Source organism: Pleurodeles waltl, chromosome 2_1 (assembly GCF_031143425.1).
Source record: "Pleurodeles waltl isolate 20211129_DDA chromosome 2_1, aPleWal1.hap1.20221129, whole genome shotgun sequence".
In the NCBI taxonomy this organism is placed as follows: Eukaryota; Metazoa; Chordata; class Amphibia; order Caudata; family Salamandridae; genus Pleurodeles; species Pleurodeles waltl.
This window is the reverse complement of record NC_090438.1, coordinates 103,578,652-103,598,495: the sequence shown is the minus strand read 5'-3', so window position 1 is coordinate 103,598,495 and position 19,844 is coordinate 103,578,652. Positions and strand designations below refer to the sequence as shown.

General features: G+C 48.5%; 1 protein-coding gene across 6 annotated transcripts in view; it reads left to right on the top strand.

The window, feature by feature from the left end:
- The window catches only part of NEXMIF (neurite extension and migration factor), an 801,617-nt gene that overhangs the window by 443,551 nt on the left and 338,222 nt on the right, over positions 1 to 19,844 (top strand). For 2 of the 6 annotated variants that reach the window (XM_069210965.1, XM_069210956.1), the window contains exon 1: positions 19,046 to 19,520. The exons of the other annotated variants lie outside the window; for them this stretch is intronic. The gene's annotated coding sequence lies outside the window, so the exon portion shown is untranslated. Of the gene's footprint in view, positions 1 to 19,045; positions 19,521 to 19,844 lie in introns of those variants that run through there. 6 annotated transcript variants of the gene reach the window in all.

The window sequence follows — 19,844 nt, the reverse complement described above, 5'->3', positions numbered from 1 at the left end:
GTGGATTAATATGCAAGGGTATGACCTTCAAAAGGAAGGGGACCCTGGTTTCCGCTGCCTCACATGCCCTGCAACTGGACAACAAGGAGGCCGTGGGACCTGGAGTGTGCAGGCAGTGACAGCAAGCTGTCATGGGGCTCTGGAGGGGGTAGAGGTGCTGCTGAGGAAGACCCCGGGCCAAGGAGAGGTGCCAGGTGCCCAGAGAGAACGGAAGTCTTATGGAAGTTACGAGCACAGTGAAAATCAAGCTTCCTAAAGAAAAAGATTTACAGTTCAGAAAGAGTGAAGACCCCTCCTGGTGGTTAGGGCTGGCCACCAGGAGCAAAATGATACCAAGATTGTCGAAATTGGTCCACCAGGGCCAGCTAAAAGGAGAGCATAGGAGTGGTCCTCGGTAGGTCGATTTCGAGTAGGGTCCCCAGTCTTTCTTCTTGAAAGTTCCTTGAGGAGACACAAAGCCTCAGACAGAGAAGAAGATACCGCAGGGGGAGCGTGTGTTAGCCCTTAAGCAAATTGTGTGATCCTAGACAATTGTTTTATTTATCTTTCCCTTCTTTTTCTTCACTATCACATATAAGAGGACCTTGAAATACATGACTTCAGGATGTGTACTGTATGAAACCCTCTTCTGTGTTTGATTTATAAACTATTACATTGCCCATATGTAATAACAACCCACCCCACCCAGAGAGTACACATGGCAACTGACTCACCTCTTAGTTCACTATTGGCATTTATGTCAGGGTGGGTGGAAGCATGAATATTTCTAAATTCATGTTTGGAAAAAAAAATACTTCAATGCACTGATATAATCTGATGGACTAAGGTGAAACGGTTCTACATATTAATGAAATACACTTTTCGAATTTGGATGCGACTTTCATATTTTCACCTTTGTGGCAAGATGTCTTTGAGAATAAAGGTGTTCCCTAAAGTTACGAGGTGCAGGGCCCTACGTTTCTTCAACCTGTAAACAAATGCTTGCCGTTAGTGCTGAGTTAAAGGGGGGTGCATGTAAAAGTCAGGAGAGCCGCATGCGGACCCTGGGCTGTACTTTGAGTATCATTGACCTAATCTCTTGTTCGCAGTCAGATGGCTCATCGATAAATCAGGGATTATCACAGTAGTTCTTAACCTGCGGTCTGCAGACCCTTTTGGGGTCGGTGACAGTGTGGGGTGAAAGCTGTTTAGAAAATTAAGTATTAGCTGCTCAATAAAGGAAGTATACATTATAAAAGCAAAACTGAAAATTCGAAATTGTGTCATGAATGTGTAGGAATGTGAAATTAGAGGCTAAAAATGAATTTGGTATATTTTGCTTTAGTCGTGGGGGTAAAAATTATCTAGTATGGCCGATTGGTAGCCTCAATTGAAGCACTATTATGCTCAACAAAAAGATCATGCTTTAGGAGCCAAAAAGTCAGTGATTTTCTAGAGTCTTTTAGAAATAAAAAAACATTTTGAAAAGTTTCAACCTTCGCATTCCAATAAAAAAAATGTATATTGTGAATTTAATCAGATATTTTTTATAATTTGTCTTATATACATTTGCTTGTCTTTTTTGAAGGATTGTTTCGAAATTCAAATCTTGAAAATGCTTAAGGTGGGAGCAATGGTTTTCAGTAGTGATTCAGTGACGATCCACAGTAGAGAAATCAAAATATCTGCTTTCATAGACTGATGAAAAGCCTAGAAAAAACACTGCCTAGAAAAAAACTTTGTGTTCAAGGCAACAGTGAGCCAATGATGTGATTTCAGGGCCAGTGTGCTGACTGTGCCATTTCAGACCGATTAGGAAGAACACTGACTAGTTTTAGAACCTCAGGAGTTTTGAGAGTAGTAGGGATGTGAGGGCTGTTCAGAGGCTGATACAGTAAGCCAAGCTGGGCGTGGTGGTGGTAAGAGAAATGTTTTGCGCAACAGTAGTACCCTTTTTAGCAAATTATTTAATTATTTTCTGGAGATAGTAAGTTATGATCCACCACCCAAAAAACTATCGAACAACACTTCCAAGTTGCATGCCTTAATAATTGGGTTTTGAGTGGTGCCCAGTTCAACAGGCCAAAGTAACTGGAAGGTGACATGAGTTTTGTTTTTTAACAACTCAGACCAAATTGTCCCACTGTTACAAATAGGGTTCCTAATTTGGAAGGAAATGGCTCCTATCAGCCTATTAAAAACAATATGCCCAAAACACAGTTCATACCGAATCTCTGCTCATTCCTTGGTAGCTTTGGCACAAGCACCAGGCAATCCCCGTAACAGTGTTTGCAGTGCCAACAATAAAAATAAAAAAAATACACTGATATTATTAGAGGTGGATAAGGGGAGGATTTTAATGTTCTAAGGCAAAATGTGTCTAGAAAAGGAGAGCACCATTACAAAACAACAGTTTGTGGTTGATTGAGACCTGGACACGATTTCAGGCTGAACACAATGGAGTAGAGTAGAGGTCAGTTACATCAAGTGTGTCGTCCTGATCAGTTGTTTTCCTTTTCTTCTCACTTGGTTGGTGAAATGGAAGTTGAGATCCTACTCCAGTATTCAGTGGAGCAAGCTCCAAGGCTGAGGCTGGCAAAGGTCCTCAAAGTCAGGCAAATTGTTGTTGAGCTTTTGTTGAAGCTTTTGGTTTAAATGCTAAAAGCATTAAGTGGGACAAAGCTGGATTTCATAGCTGCTGAGGTCGCTTTGTGGTTTGGAAACATTCCCCGCCTCGCTTAAGTCCAAGGTCTACCTTCAGAGTTAGGGCCTGATTTAGAGTATGGTGGATGGGGTTACTCTGTCACAAATGTTTGTGACTGATTTCCCGTCCTCCGTAATATGAACCCATTATATCTTATTAGGAATCGTAATACGGCGGACGGGATATCTCTCACGTTTGTGACTGAGTACCCCATCCGCCAAAACTCTAAATTAGGCCTTTAGCCAGTTTCTGGTTTTCAAAATAATCCAGTGGGGTAAAGCTGGAAGCTGTAGCATGGCAGGGCTGCATAAGGCCAATACCTTTACTGTGAGGTTCCAGAGAATCAGCTTGACAAAAAGTTCTGAGCAGGATGGATCTAGTATTCCTGCCTGCCTAGATTGTGACCTCTATGGGCCCTGTCCTGTGTAGGTGGGTAAAACATTTAAGTGCTCCTTTTCTACATCTGCTGGGAAGGTTATTTCGAATCATTACTGCAGTGTTAAGGCCCCTGCAGAAGCTACTAGGCATTTGCTTTCTCTCCAGGTAGGGCTCTTCTAGGAACCTGTCCTTTGTAGTCAGCAGGGCTCTGTTTGATTCCTTGGAGGCCAACCATTTGTCCGTTGGACGTGTTTCTGTACCCAAACCTAGCAACTTTCTCATGCTATGCTTGCCTCCTTTTGCAGAACTCCCTCTGCTTTACTACAGAATATCCCACAAGCCTGTTTCAAGATGGCAGAATCATTCTGTCACCAGGCAGGTCTCTTCCCAGCTCATTTCCTAATATACTATTTAGACGAGCTGCCCCTGTATCTGACAAGGTCAGAAATGGTTCTCTCTCTGCTGGGATTAAAGTGAAAGAGTTTAGGAAGGCTTTGGGAATAAATGAGGGCAGAACCCATCAGCCTCATTTGAGAACACCAAGTCAAATTTAGTAGTGTTAAGACTGCCTTTTATGCGGTCAGCTGTCCTACTTCACAAATGGCTAATCCCTGGCCAATAGTCAACACAATCTTGTTCTTTCTTGTCTTTTTTTTTATTTCTTTGACTTTTTTTCAAGTTTAAACACTCATTTAATATGTTGATACGTTTCACATTACATATTTTCTCTTTACTGCTATACTTTCAAATTAACACAAATAACATTTGAGATTGCATGCACAGTATCTTAGATTCTCTGTCCATGGGGTTGTTTCTCTGTTCCCAAGGTAGTCTATTGTATGCAATACTCCATAATCTTCACTGCTTATGTATGAACAGATGGTCCCATTTAATTCTGTGAACTATGAACCAACCCACAGATCGTGTACGCGTTTGCTGCCTTACTGGTTGATTCTCTTTGAATATGTTTCCATTGGACGACGATGTGTTTAAGTGTGTTGTGCTTTTCATGTTGCTTATTTTTTGCTCTGTGAGTTTGTCTTATGCCATCCCAAAACATCTGTGCCCTCATTACGACTTTGGCGGTCAATTTCATTGACCGCCAAAGCCAAACCTGCCAGACGACCGCTAGTGCTGGCGGTCAGCAGACTGCCATATTATGAGTGGTGGCTGCTCACCGCCATTTTTGAGGCGGAAAGCAGCCATCATTCGTTCTGGTGGTCGGCGGTGCAGAGGCTGTTCCCTCGCTGGCACTGCCACACCAGCATGACCGAGCCCGCCGTATTATGAGCTGTAATACGGCTGGGTGGTGTCCTGCTGGCATGGTGGCAGTGAGGGAAGAATGCCAGGACCCATCCCCTGCCGGACCTCCTTCCCGACTCAGGAGGTAAGTGGGCATCTGTAAGGGGAGGGGGGGGGGGAAGGGGTCTGTGTGTTTGGGTTTGTGTGCATGTCTGCAGAGGGGGGGTGGATGCGTGCGTGTATATGAATGTGGATGGGTCTGTGCGTGTATGTGGGCGTGTAAGGGGGTGTCTTGAGTGGAGGCATGCGAGTGAGTGGGGGTGTCTGAGTGGATGTATACGTGTGCATGTGCATAAGGGGGGTTCGTGAGTGTATGGATGGGTGGGGGGGACGTGTGCATGTGTGGGGACGTGTGTGCTGGCGACAGGAATGGCGATTCCTGTCACCGTGTGCGTGACCGCCAGGATTTTCCACCACAGAAAGCCTGGCGGTTTGCAACCTCATAATCTGGACGGCGGCCTGAGGCCTGCCGCCGGATTGGAGGAGGTCACCGCCGGCTGCGGTGGTGCAACTGCACTGGCGGGCCAGGGGGAGTTGTGGAGGTTTGGCTTCAGCCAAACCCCGCAACTTGTAATACGCCGGTCTTCACCGCCGGCTCCGCGGCAGTGAGACTGCCACAGCGAGTCTGGCGGACTCATAAAGAGGGCGTAGGTGTGTTGTTGCTCCTTCCCTTATTTATCGTGTTTCAATTATGGTATTTTCCGTCTCTGCCCACTTGTATAAATCACTTTTGCTGTGTGCTGTCTGCATGCTCTTGCAGATTTCCAAACCATGAGTATTTGTCTTTTGGCCAACAGCAATACCTGTCTGCAAATGTGCACTTTCCTGTACTGTTTTAGTGTGTTTTGCAGGCCTCACAGGTAGCATTTGGGCGATTTTCAAGCACTAGTCCCACCCGTTGCATTATAGTGCAGATAATCTCTTGTCGGTACCCTGTTCGATTTGAGCAGGACCAAAACATGTGCATCAGATCTCTGTCTGAGTGACACCTTGGCCATTTCTATTGAGTCTCGGAGAACAGCTTATACACTTGGTTTGGTGTTGGGTATTTTACATGCAGTATATTAAATTGTATTGGTTTGAACCCGCAATTACATGAGACAGTTTTTGGGTATGCTGTTACTCACTTCAGTCCTGCATCTGCCCCATCAGTGTTTAAATCCCTTGCCCATGTGTCTCTCAAAGATTACAAGATTTGGATGGTTATGCTTCTCAATAATGCTTATAAATGGGTAATCTCCTTTCTGATTATCCTCTACTCCAGTATTACTACTAAGATGGTGGATTTGCTGTACATCTTTGCCGCTAGCCCAGGTCTTTTTCAGCGTTCTTATTACGGCATCATATGTTAAGAATTGCCTTGAATTTTACTTGCTATTTTACTTCAATGATTGGAATGTGTGTGTTCCACAGTTCTACCGCATAGGTCTCCCACCATTTCCACCCATGCTTCCATCCATATTTGCTTGTTTCGGGTGTTGTGTAATTTAGATAATTCTGGTATACCCCATAACAGAAGCCATGATGAATCTGCCATTGTGGACATGATTCTGCGTATCATTATGTGCTAGCAATACTTTGCTGTGTGTAACAACATCGGGTCCTGCTGTCCCACTGAGACAGCAGCACGGATAATACTGCCTCCCCACATAGTTTAGATTGCAGGTATCCTAGCTCATGTCCTTTGGGTTCTCCCATCCATTTTGCTATCACTGTCGCTATGTGGACTAGTAGTATTGTTCTAAGCTAGGTGCTCCTGCTCCTTGGTCCAAGAAGGCTATTGTCTTCAGAGCCAAAAAGTTAACTCTCTAAAGATGTGTATTCCAGCTTTGGGGGTATGATAAGTGGCAGAACTGGTTTGAAGACAGTGCTGGCTCAGGCAACCTAATCAAATCATTAACATTTATAAAGCGCGCTACTCACCCGTGCGGGTCTCAAGGCGCTAGGGGGGAAAGGGGGGGTTATCGCTGCTCGAACAGCCAAGTCTTTAGGAGTCTCCGGAAAGCGGAGTGGTCCTGGGTGGTCCTGAGGCTGGTGGGGAGGGAGTTCCAGGTCTTGGCCGCCAGGAAGGAGAAAGATCTCCCACCCGCCGTGGAGCGGCGGGTGCGAGGGACGGCAGCAAGTGCGAGGCCAGCGGAGCGGAGGGGGCGGGTGGGGACGTAGAAGCTGAGGCGTCTGTTGAGGTATTCCGGTCCCTTGTTGTGGAGGGCTTTGTGTGCGTGGGTGAGAAGACGGAAGGTGATCCTTTTGCTGACTGGGAGCCAATGCAGGTGTCTCAGGTGTGCGGAGATGTGGCTGTTGCGGGGTACGTCGAGGATGAGGCGGGCCGAGGCGTTTTGGATGCGTTGCAGGCAGTTTTGGAGTTTGGCGGTGGTCCCGGCGTAGAGGGTATTGCCGTAGTCCAGGCGACTCGTGACAAGGGCGTGGGTCACGGTTTTTCTGGTGTCGGCGGGGATCCAGCGGAAGATCTTGCGGAGCATGCGGAGAGTGAGGAAGCAGGCGGAGGACACGGCGTTGACTTGCTTGGTCATGGTGAGAAGAGGGTCCAAGATGAAGCCGAGGTTGCGGGCGTGGTCTGCGGGGGTCGGTGCGGTGCCGAGGGCCGTGGGCCACCAGGAGTCGTCCCAGGCGGACGGGGTGTTGCCGAGGATGAGGACTTCCGTTTTTTCAGAGTTCAGCTTTAGGCGGCTGAGCCTCATCCAATCTGCGACGTCCTTCATACCCTCTTGTAGGTTGGTCTTGGCGCTGGCGGGGTCCTTGGTGAGGGAGAGTACAAGTTGGGTGTCGTCGGCGTAGGAGGTGATGATGATGTCGTGCTTGCGTACGATGTTGGCGAGGGGGCTCATGTAGACATTGAAGAGTGTCGGGCTGAGCGATGAGCCTTGAGGTACGCCGCAGATGATCTTGGTGGGTTCTGAGCGAAACGGAGGGAGGTAAACTCTTTGGGAGCGGTTAGCGAGGAAGGAGGCGATCCAGTCCAGGGCCTGGCCTTGGATCCCGGTGGAACGTAGGCGGGTGATTAGGGTGCGGTGACTGACGGTGTCAAAGGCAGCCGAGAGGTCGAGGAGAATGAGGGCGACTGTTTCACCGTTGTCCATCAGGGTTCTGATGTCGTCTGTGACTGAGATGAGGGCGGTTTCCGTGCTGTGGTTGGTTCGGAATCCGGTTTGTGAAGGGTCGAGCAGGTTGTTGTCTTCCAGGAAGGTGGTCAGCTGTTTGTTGACGGTCTTTTCTATTACCTTGGCTGGGAAAGGTAGAAGAGAGATGGGGCGGAAGTTTTTCAGGTCGCTTGGGTCAGCCGTAGGTTTCTTTAGTAGGGCGTTGACTTCAGCGTGCTTCCAGCATTCGGGGAAGGTAGCAGAAGAAAAAGAAGAGTTGATGACGGTCTGGAGGTGCGGGGCGATGATGTCGTCGGCTTTGTTAAAGATGAAGTGCGGGCAGGGGTCCGAAGGGGCGCCGGAGTGGATAGAGTTCATGATGGATTTGGTTTCTTCCGTGTTGATGTGGGTCCAGTTGTTGAGGGTGATGTCCGGGGAAGCGGGTTCAGTGGTGTATGGTTGGGTCTGGTGTCCGAAGCTGTCGTGGAGGTCGCTGATCTTGCGATGGAAGAAAGTGGCGAGGGATTCGCACAAATCCTGTGAGGGCGTGACGGCGTTGGCGCTGGCGCTGGGGTTGGAGAACTCTTTGACGATGCTGAAGAGTTCTCTGCTGTTGTGGCTGTTTTTGTCTAGTCTGTCGGTGAAAAAGTTCCTTTTGGCAGTGCGGATCAGGTGGTGGTGTTCGCGTGTAGCGTTCTTGAGGGCGGTCATGTTGTCAGCGGTGTGGTCCTTGCGCCAGGCCTTCTCAAGGGCACGACAAGTTTTCTTTGATTCTTTGAGGGTGTCAGAGAACCAGAGAGGTTTTTTTGGTGTTGGTCTGTCGATGCGTGCGTTTGAGGGGAGCAAGGTTGTCAGCGCAGTTGGAGATCCAGTTTGTGAGGTTGAGAGCTGCGTCGTTGGGGTCGGTGGTGAGGGTGGGTTGGTTGGCGGCGAGAGCGGAGAAGAGTTGCTCTTCAGGGATCTTGTTCCACTGTCGACGAGGGATGGGTTGAGTGCGGAGGTGGGAGGTCTCGCGTCGGAATGTGAAGTGGACGCAGCTGTGGTCGGTCCAGTGTAGGGCAGAGGTGTGGCTGAAGAAGACGTGTTTGCTGGCGGAGAAGATAGGGTCGAGCGTGTGTCCGGCGATGTGGGTGGCGGTGTTCACCAGTTGTTTGAGGCCGAGGTTGGCGAGGTTGTCGAGCAGGGTGGTGGTGTTGGGGTCGTTGTTTTGTTCCAGATGGAAGTTGAGGTCGCCTAGGAGGATGTAGTCCGGTGAGGCGAGGGCGTGCGGGGAGATGAAGTCGGCGATGGCGTCGCTGAAAGAGGCGCGAGGTCCGGGAGGACGGTAGACGAGGGATCCTCTGAGGGTGGTCCTTGGGTCGGTGCGAATCTGAAAATGCAGGTGTTCAGCGGCGAGGGGGGGGTCTTCGGTGGAGGTGGTGACGCTGATGGAGTCTTTGAAGATGATGGCGACACCTCCTCCTACTTGGTTGGTGCGGTCTTTTCTGGAGATCTTGTAGCCTTCGGGGATGGCGGGTAGCGATGTCTGGAGCAGAGGAGGCGTTCATCCATGTCTCCGTGATGAAGGCGACGTCCGGGGCTGTGGAGTCCAGGAGGTCCCAAAGTTCAACGGCGTGCTTGTGGACGGAACGAGCGTTGACCAGGATGCACTTGAGGTGGTTGATGGCGCGTGGGCTTGTGGTCGTGGTAGTTGCGTGGTGGAAGATGCGTTTGCAGGAGTTGCAGGCGAAGGGTCCATGGGTGCGTTTGGGGTGAGCTAGGAAGCAGGTTTTGGAGCGCCCTGGGTTGAGGGCGTGGAGGGTGGTGGGGTCGTAGCGGATCAGCGGGGCTTGGGGGAGCTGGGGACCAGGGGTCGTGGCGCTGGGCGCGGGCCAGGCGCGGACGGGCGCAGACGGGCTTGCCTCTGGTGTGCCTCCGGCGCGCCAGCGGCGTGCCCGCTGCGCGCGCCCGCTGCGCGGTCGCGCAGCGGCCGCCATAAGAGGTAGGGGGGGGGGGGGGAGGGGTCAGCTGGGGGCGAATGGGAGCTGGGGGGCGGGGGCGTGCAGGAGGTCGCGGCGGGAAAGCGCGAGGGAGGGGGGGGGACAGGTAGAGTGAGAGGAGCTGGGGGAGGGGGTTTAGGGTGGAGGAGGGTGAGTGTTAGGAGGTTTGGAGATTAGGGAGAGAGATAGGAGTAGGGTTGTGAAGATAGGGGAGGGGGGGTTGTAGAGGTGGGTGAGGGAGAGAGGTAGAGTGAGAGGATAGGGAGATAGGTAGTAGAGGGGGTGGCGGGAGGGGGGGAGAGATAGAGAAATAGATAGAGAAAATAGATAGAGAAGTCGATAGATAGGGAAATAGATAGATAGACAGATAGGTAGGTAGGAGGAGGTGGAGAGTGGGGGAGTTAGATAGTGAGATAGGGAGCTAGAGAGATAGGAAGATAGGAGGAGTGAGGGAGGTAGATAGCGAACGGGTTAGCTAGGGGTGAGAGAGGGGGAGGCGAGTGAGGGAGGGGGATGAGGAAGGAGCAGGGGGGCAGGCTCGGGGGAAGAAGACGGAGGAGGTAGAAGAGCCGAAGACAGGAGAACAGAAGACAGGAGAACAGAAGACAGAAGAACAGAAGACAGAAGAACAGAAGACAGAAGAACAGAAGAACAGAAGAGCAGAAGACCGGAAGATCGGAAGATCGGAAGAGCAGAAGAACAGAGAAGAACAGAGAAGAACAGAGAAGAACAGAGAAGAACAGAGAAGAACAGAGAAGAACCGAGAAGAAGAACACAGAAGCACAGAGAAGAACAGAGAAGAAGAACACAGAAGACCGGAAGAACACAGAAGAACAGAAGGGAAGAACAGAAGAACAGAAGGGAAGAACAGAAGAACACAGAAGAAGATTGCAGAGGGGGAGCGAGGAGGAAGAGACAGAGAGGAGGAAAAGAAGCAGGAGCAGGAGAGAAGGTGAGTGGCGCGGGGCAGGGCGAGGGGCTGGGAGGAGGGGGGTACTTACAGTTAGGTGGGTCTCAGGAACACAGGAACTCGGGAACTTGGAGGAGCTGCAGCGGCAGGGGGAGCGACCTACCCTTGGTCTAAACCTAATGCACTTTCCACTAAAGTTATTAATAATCTGATAGCACCATTCAGTTCTATTTTGAACTAAGTAGAAAAGATCTTTTTTTTCCTCAATCAATGATGAAAAATATATATTTTAAACACACCTGCACTTTTCTTATGGAAAATGTAGCTGGACCTATAAAATGGAAATAGCTTTAGGGATTCAATCATTATGAGGGCATCTATTTCAAATATATAAATATGCTACTTTTTGTATAATAGGGGGCACCCAGGCTTGTGAGTTTACAAGGCACTTGGTAGGGGTGACTTATTAATTAACATATACAAATAGGTTTTATTACATGACCAATGCACTTTCCCTTTCTTTGTTTGACTGCAGTGCCTTTAAGCTACAGCCCAGCTAGAGAGGGCTTCTGGCAGCCATATAGTTTTGTCATAATTGTCAATGGTGTAAGTACACAATGCTGCTCACATTGAATATTTAACTTACATGCTGTGGTTGCATTTTCTGCACTACCCTATAGTGGCCTTACAGGAAAGTTAAATAGACCATATGAGTGAAACCAGTTTTTTGCAACACTAGTTCAGGGTGAAAAGGTAAAAATCTGGAGTCATGCAGAAAAGGCTAATTTACTACATTCAGTAGAGATCCTTAGAAAGGCAGGAGGAAGGCTGCCAGCCTCACTTCGAATATGAGATGGAGTTGTGTTGTTGGCACACTTGTTATAGCTAACCTTGTATACATTTTATGGTGTCAGCAAGGGTGGCTATGTAAACCGTGAATTGCACGGGTGACAAGGCAGAACTCTGTTGTGGACCACCCTTTATGTTGACTATTCTTGAGAAGAATAGGCCCAGTTTGCCTTTGTGTGGGCAGTTTTGCAGGAAGGAAGCACACCAGGCCAGGGATGTTCCTCCAATGCAACCCAATTTGGTCAGCCTTTCAATCAACACCTGGTGGTTGCTGTATAGGTGTCTAGTAGGATCAAGATGCAAGAGTAATCTTGGTCTTGGGCAATGATTAGATTTTACCTGGTATTTAGTAGTGTGGTCTCTTTGCTCTGATGGGGTCTAAAGGTAGACTGAAAGTCACGCAGGAGATCTTTGATTCAAGGTGGGGGAGACAACTGCTGGTTATTGATAGTTCAAACACCTTTGCTCCACAAGGAAGGTCAAATATGAGTCTAATTGGTTAGATTGTTAGGCTCAGCAGTAGGTTTATTTCGGATAGGTAACAATGAAGATGATTTAGGATTCACATTGTTTAAAATCTGAAACGCATGGGAAATGTATCAATGAAATATAGGAAATAATGAACGGTTATAACATCGGTATGAGCTAAGAATAGCCATATGCATAATATACATACTGCACTCAAAATTTATTGTATATATCAGTGGCACAGTTAGACCCACTGGCCCCTGCCAAATGAGAGAGGTCTGTTCCAGACACTTATGGAGGAGTAAAGAGCAGTGATCTGACCCCAACAAGTGCCCTCCTCCCCGCCCCCATACACAATTTACCTATCTAACTAGTCTGTTTTTCCAGTCATTTTATTTGAAAATAGAAGTAGATTTTTCACAAATTAGTTTGCTAACATTCTTTCCTTCAAATAATATCATTTCTACAAATTCTGTTTTTGTTGCAGACAGACCGGCTGATACATTTATGTAGCAAAAACAGAGCTGTGAGCTTCATTAACAACCTCACAACTTTGTTCCTTCCCTTTGCCATAACAGACTGCCAAAGCAGCTGCTGCTCATACTCATCCAAGATGTCTGACAGTGCTCAGATTAAGATGTGTGTTTGTACTGGTGCGTGGGCCCGACATTGTTCTCCAGTGATTGGAGTGGGTTAAACACAGGGCGATTCTCATTCATTACAAGCTATATAGCCTTTTAAGATCTGTGTGCTAGATACAAGCCTCCTAATGTCATTTCGAGTTGAATCTTTTCTAAATGAGTGTGGGAGTTGTAAATACACCATGTTTGTTTTGCCTTAGTCTCTTGTCAAGGCTGGGGTGGAAGGAAGAGTATAAATAAAGTAAATTGTATTTACTTATTTGCAGACAACCTAAATCATATTCCCGGATCCTTTTTGTGATGGGTTGAATATAACACAAGGTCCAGATGCTTCTAAATGCATGCCACACAACTATCAAGAACCAGAGGATTGCATTTTATTTTTCCTGTCAGTGCCTAAATCATGGCTCATGGTTTACTTGAATGGTTAGCAACACTGAGGGATGGTTTTTGTAGTCAAACACTAGCAAAATTAAAATTGTTAAAAATATGAAATCACGTTACCAACTAGTCCTGGGTCAGCAGCAGGAGGCATGTATGCTAAGAGATTCGTATGTTTCAAATTAAATTTGTTATCCTATTATTTTCACACAATGTTTCTCGATCTAGGATCATTATGGTGAAGTAATGGTTAGTACTATGCCCTTTATGCAAGCATAGCTCAGTGGGTCTTGGAGCACATATCATAAAACAAACCATACACTGGAATCATATTAAAGCTTCTAGTAACAGATGTTAAGTGTTAATACCAAAACAAACAATTGCCTAACTTTTTGCCACCACCATCAATAAATCAGCATTTTACACCATAGTGAGGGATGTCCAGCTAGGATTGGTAAACCAGTTTAGAATGTCATTCTCTATGCTAAGAATTTCCAATTACTCATACAGTACCCATGAAGATTTGGCCGATGCTAGCACATGAGAGAGGAGAAAGAATAAAGGGGATCTGCATATCGTTTACATATCCGATGTAGCATATAACAATCAAAATATTTGTGTTTGTGTATTTTGATGGAGCAACACATCTTAAAACCATTGCCTGCTGGCAAAATAAAATGGCTATGCAGATGTAGCTGGCCAGAGAGGCAGTGTATTTGGATGTCAGGTATTTGAAGAGGGGGTTTTTCACACCAAGTAGGGGGGATTGGTAAGAAAGGGTATTGTTGAGCCTGCTAAGTTTTAGAGGGCCAGAGGCTTGACCTGAATCAGTCAATTTTCCAGGTGTCCTCCAGAAATTGGGTTCTTTACTTAGTTCCAGGGATGGGCAGCAACTACGTCATCCTGTGACAGCAGATTGTCATGTATGACGAGGGATGAGGTTCCTATTAAAGGTATACCAATGCTGTGATGCTCAGATTTAAACCTCGCTCAATGCTCCGGCTCCCTCCCTGATTGATTTCCTGTTGGCTAACTCGAACTGTGATCATTTTTCATTTTTTTGTCTGACGTCTAGAATGCTCATCATTCATTTTAAAAAATATTTCGCAAATTAAGTCTGTAGTAAATTTGAGATTTTAAACATAAATTCCTTACTTTTAATGAACTCGCTTTGTGCCTCCAAAATTTTTGACTTTATTCTCTTCCTCAAACTTATGCCCGTCCCGTAAAATCCCAACTGTTCTTAAACTGTTTAATGTTTGTGTTGTAGTAGCTTATTAAACTTATATACATCCGCCACCAGAAAAACCCTGAATTTTTCTAAAATCTCAACTGTTCTTAAACTGTCTGTGTTGTAATAGCTTACTAAACCTATGTACACCAACCACTTAGTTTTTGAGCCCCCCTAGCCCCCCCCCATGGGCCTGCCTGCCTGCCTGCATGCCCCAGGTAAATGCAGCAACTCCGTTAACACATTTCTCAATTGCATGAGATACAGCTCCACCCTGAAGATTGAAAGATGCACCCCATCATCCCTTAAGAATTCCACCATCTTGTATCGGATATCACTATGCTCCAAGAAGAGCAAACCTTATGTCTTGCAAAACTTTCTTAATTCCCTGTTCCCTTTCCTTTGGGCTCTATCAATCTCCCCTGGATTTACTGCCCCCCTCCAGGTCCTCCTAGGCATGAATTTGTTTAGGATCACCGTAGTGCCAGACCATACTACCTTAATCTCATGTAAGTCACTCTTTATTGTCTTTACTGGTGCTAACCCCTTTTGTTGCACCAAGTCGTTTTTCTCCTAGGTGCAGGAGCAAAATATCCAAACAAGGCTTACACTTCACCATGGAATTTACTTTGGTCAGCAACTTGTGCCATCTCATGCCACCTTTCCTGAACCATTTCAACTGGACCACCATATCAGGCAATCCCAATTGCCGTCCTCTATTTTGTGTCACCTTGCCTCGCCGCCCATTTCACAAAGGAATGCCCACATATCCAAATCTCAATACATCCCTTCTCCGGGCCCGAAACCAAATAGGAGAAAATAAATTTGCGTTACTACTGCTCCTGAAACACCCAAACACACACACAGCACTGATACAGTCATATTTCCACCTTCCCATCCGCCGAATCTCAGCCGCAGACCAACCCCTTGATTCAGTCTCCGTGGTCATTCCAGTCCTGAAAGAATGCGTCCCAAAGTCCGTATCCCAAACTTTTCAGTGCCTTACACAGCACTCCCAGGACCTGAGCCGGGGAAAAGCGCGACCTGTCCGCATGGATAAAAACATCCCCTCCCACCTCATAATAGTGACCACCAGGCGCATGGACAAACCCTGGTGTCCGGGTATGCCTTCATAGTTGTGCAGCTGCCCCTGCCTGACAGATCTGTTTTGGACATGGGAATCAACACTTGAACCACGTCCTCCGCAATCCGTGCACCCCCCCCCCCACCTGATTCCTGCCCAAACCTTGGACCCCACCACTTACGCTACACGAAAGGTGCCAAAAAATAATCAGACAGTGATTACCGCGAAACACAGTGCTTCTTGTCCGTCCCTACAGAAGGTCTGCAACAGCCCTCTTCAAATTGTCCAGAATGGGTGGGCCGCCTTATTCTAGATCCTGTGCCCTTCTTGCCTGTTTAATCCCTCGAGAATTCTTCTCCCCATTTCCCCCGCCGACCATTCGGACCCCACAGCAGCTTCCCAAAGAATGTCACCCCGCCAAGGTATCTGCAGTGGTTACCACCGACAAACCTCTGTCCATCAAAGACAATATGAAGGTTACCACATTGTTGAGCCGAGCCAGCCCACCATCCTCACCACTGTGCCACACTGCCCTGGACCACAGAAACTCCTCCCACACGAGCAGAGATGCTTTACGAGTGGAAACAGACAGTGAGCCCAAAATCAGCTGCCTTACGCATTCTCGGCGACTGACCAAAGATGGGACAGCATTTCTGTCTTCACCTTGTTGGCCAATGGCACAAGATCACGGACCCTCGCCCACTGGAAATGAGAAAGGCCACCTGAAATCTCATTGACCACTCCTGCCATATGTTAGCTTAATACGCAACAGTCGCTGTCAAACATTCCAACACAAACGCACGCAACAACTGCCACACTCTCAGGTCCCACACTGACTAGCAATTTACGTTGTTGACCACCGCCATGTTATCCACATTGAAAAGTACATGTTTGTTCACAAAGTGTTTCCCCCACAAACAGACTGCCACCACAAGCAGGAAGAAGTCAAGGAAAGCAATGCTCCTGCCCACTCTCTTCCAGGTCTCCGGCCACTCCTCTGCACACCGCCAGCCTTGCCAGAAGATCCTGAACCATGCCCTCCCGCTGCATCCATTAACAATTCAATGGACCTCTCTATTTCTTCTCCCAATCCTGCCATGGGAACCCCGTTACTCTCAGTCAAGAAACACGGTCATAACCGCAAATCCTTCTTCACCCCTACCATCAGTCATAGCCCAAACCGCTCTACAAGCAAAATGCAAGTGATCCCAACAGAATTTGAATGTCCTTCAGTGAATGTGAATTCATCCAAATAGTGGGTCATGATCTCTCTTCCTGCCTTGTGCACGAACATCTTTTGCAGAAAATAACTGAAGGCTTCAACAATGAGCAAGATATGGAACATCCCATCGGCAAAGCCTTGTCAACGAAAAAGGAAGAATTCCCAACAACTCAAAATCGTCATTATGTACCAGCGGCAGTTGAAATGCTGACTTTATATCGCATTTAGCCATCCACCCACCCACTGGCATTCATCAGTTGGACAGCAGTGTCCACTGAAGCATAATGGACCCTGCTACATGCCTCTGGGATGAAATTGTTGACTAACTGGCCTTTGGGCAAAGACAGGTGGCATCTAAGTTCCCCCAGTTCTTTCTTGGAGACTACCCCAATTGGGGAGATTCTCAAAATTGCCCAGAGGCCAATCCGAAAAAGGTCCTTTGATTTACCCCCTCCTGTACCTCCTTTATCAATTTGGCCTACACTAGCTGCTCCTGCTCTTTACTGACTTTAGGTTGTCAGCCCACTGTTGCATTCTTGGACCTCCATAACAAAAAAGAAAAACAACCTGAAAACCAGACCACAAGAGGTCCCTTCCTCCTCTGTCCCAACAATCCCGAGCCAGTGCTGTGGTCATCCACTTTTACTGGTGTACGTCCCTTTTCCCATATGATTGTCACCCACGCCCCGTGCTCGTTGTTACCCTGCCACTACCCCCTTGTTGGCCAAACCCATCACCCTGCGTTCTGCATTGAGTGAGCATGTGTTTTCCGCTGCACTTTGAACATTAGTGTTGGGACTTGTAAAATTCCCGCAAGCACTGACCTCTACTGTAAGACCAGCACACTCCCAATGCCCCTATCTGTCCTCTACCTGCCACCCCCACCCCCACCTCCACGAGGTGGGGTGCCCCCGAAAGGGCTTCTAAATAACTGGCCAGCCACTCGCTGTATATGTCGATAGGTCTGGCTGTTCCGGAATCTTAGTTTTTAGTGACAGCTCATTATCTAGCTGCACCCAGATCCCATCCGCTCCTTCCACGAAGCGTGCCCAAAATTCATCATTTGGCACCCACGCCACCCCTCCAAAAGTAACCTGTGCCTTGCGCACAACATCAAGATATTTGAAAAGCGCCACATACTGTTAGGGATTTTTTTTGCAGTAAACGCTTGCATATATGAGGAACACTGCTGTCCAGTTTTCAGTATTAACTGGAACTTTCAACCTACAGGAAAGCTCATTTCCCTCCTCCTTTGAGCCTTCTTTTGCTCTCATCTTCCTATGCAATAGCTTCAATAGTTAGACATATTCACCTTTCTGGATGCGCTTTTTAGTTGATGCCATTAAGTGTGCTGCCAGAGGCTTTGTGATCCCCTATATGCGGCAGCATATTGTGCTTCAAAATCCTTGCTTTCTTGCCCCCCTCCTGGTTGTCTCCCCCGCCAACCCTGTATGTGCCCCTACCACCTGCACCCACAAACCCCCCCTCCGCTTCCACTTTAAGCATCCGCCTCTATGCCTGTGCCTAGGTCCTGCACATACTTACCCTTTGATAACTGCAAGCTGATAGCTGCACTGCCCGGCCCATCCCCACTTTGGCCTGTACCCTAATTTCCACACCACCCTTGTCCCCTCCTCTTGCGGACATATTCTTACCTGGCCTCAAATTCGGGGCGTGCACTAAAGCCGTCCGCCTCAGCACAGGTTCTTTTTTTGCTGTCCTGGACACTGCCAAATCCTCTGTCGCTGCTGTAACAGGCTGCAAAAAAACAGTGCTCTTCCGAGAGGGAGATTCACTGCTCCCCTTAGGCCCTGTTGGTGGTGCACCTCTTGTTGTTCCTCCACAATCTCTCCCACTTCACACTCATCCTCTCCATAGTCTAATTCCCACTGATTACCCTCAGCATCCCCCACCAAGCAACCTGCACTGGTGCTAGGCACCTCACCATTGGCCACTCAGCCACCTCCAAACTGTGGCGCATAAAGATCTTCAGAAGGGTCGAAGTCCTGCAAGGCGGATGCAAATCCTGTACCTTGCTGAGGCGCCTGATTCAATGTCGTTCCAGAGCCAGCCGCACAGACTCACATTCTGCCTTTTGGATGGGGTTGCCAGGCCATACCAGACCTTCCCGGCTGCAATGCCATCAGATTTGTTGTATGTCCTGTGTGAAACACCTGGCTGGGCTGGATACCATACGCGGTGGGTTGTGACACCTGAGAATGTTTGTCAGGCTGACCTCCACTCAGCCTGACAGACACTCTTCTTGAGGGGCAGAAAGGTGGGGGTTGGGCGTAGCCCCGAAGGACAGGCCGCCGCTGCATAGTTGCCTGGCAGAGATCATTAATTCACATTGATTGCACGATGGTGCAATAGAGGGATCCTCCATGGCTTCTTTAAAAAGGCACCACTTAGTAGTAGCAAACGTGCTTCGGTTTCTGTTTTCCACTGTCCGCTGAAGGGCAGGCATGCTCCTGGAACCATGGCTGAACTAGGATGTCTGAAAAATAAATATAAAAATCAATAATTGGCTATAAAACCTTTGGAATGCAACAGTCACGCAATGCGTTGTTTTTTTTTTTCTTTCAAATAAGGTGTCTGGAGTCTATAACGGATTTTGCAATAATTATAGGCCAAGACGACGCGGCCCCGCTCCCTCGGCTGGTAGAGTGTGGCGCGGGTGCCGTGCTGGGAGCTCGGCCTTCCCTCGCGGACGGGCCCCCGTGGCTCGCGGCCCCGGCGCTCCGGTTACTGCGCCCCCGGGTCCGCGCGGGGCTCGCGGCGGCGTCACGCGCGCGCTGCCCTTCCCCACAAAATGGCCGCCGACGCCCCCCGCGTCCGCTCGCCGCTCTGCTGATTGCAGGCCTTCAGGGTGACGGGATAAATGGAGACGTTGCGCATTATGGGAAGAATAAGCACGGGGTGATAGTTTGCACTTCTTCCCACCACGTGGCCGGGGCAATGCGTCTTCCGGCTGTGTCAGTTGTCGGATATGGTTCGACGTTATTGCTGCCTTGGCAATTACTCCTCCCGGTACAATAATTTCCCCTGTCGGGGGCCGGGAGGGGCGCGTTCGGCGCGGGCTCTTCTAACTGGCGAGGAAGTGTTCGCGGCCCCGCTCTGGGCTGTGGCGCGGGACCAGCGGGGGACCCCGGGCGTGTTTCGCGGCCGGGTAGCGGGTGAATGTGGAAGGGAGGGCCTGTTCGAAGAGGCGCTGCGAGGTCCTGTGACGCATGGAATTTACACACGTGACGTGGTCATTGGAAGAAGCCTCCTCCCGTGTATTGATGCAACAAAGTGAGAAGTGTTCCGCCCAAAAAAATATTACAAATAAAACAAAAGCCTGCACTGCGCAATTTAAAAGCGTTTTTTTATGAGGGATTTTAAAGACATAGTAACCTCCACTCCGCAGGTGTAACATCATTAACCCTCCCCCTAGGGGCCTCGAGTATTCCTCACAGCCCCTGATAGGGTGGGGCAGAGAAATTGAAGCACGGCAGCGACTCCCAGTGGCCAGGAGGTGTCTCATTAACCGAAGGGCCGCAGTTGACTTGATCTTTGGTCATAAGGGGGCGCCCTATCCACCTGTCTGGGGCAGAGATGCTGTAGCCAGAGGAGCAT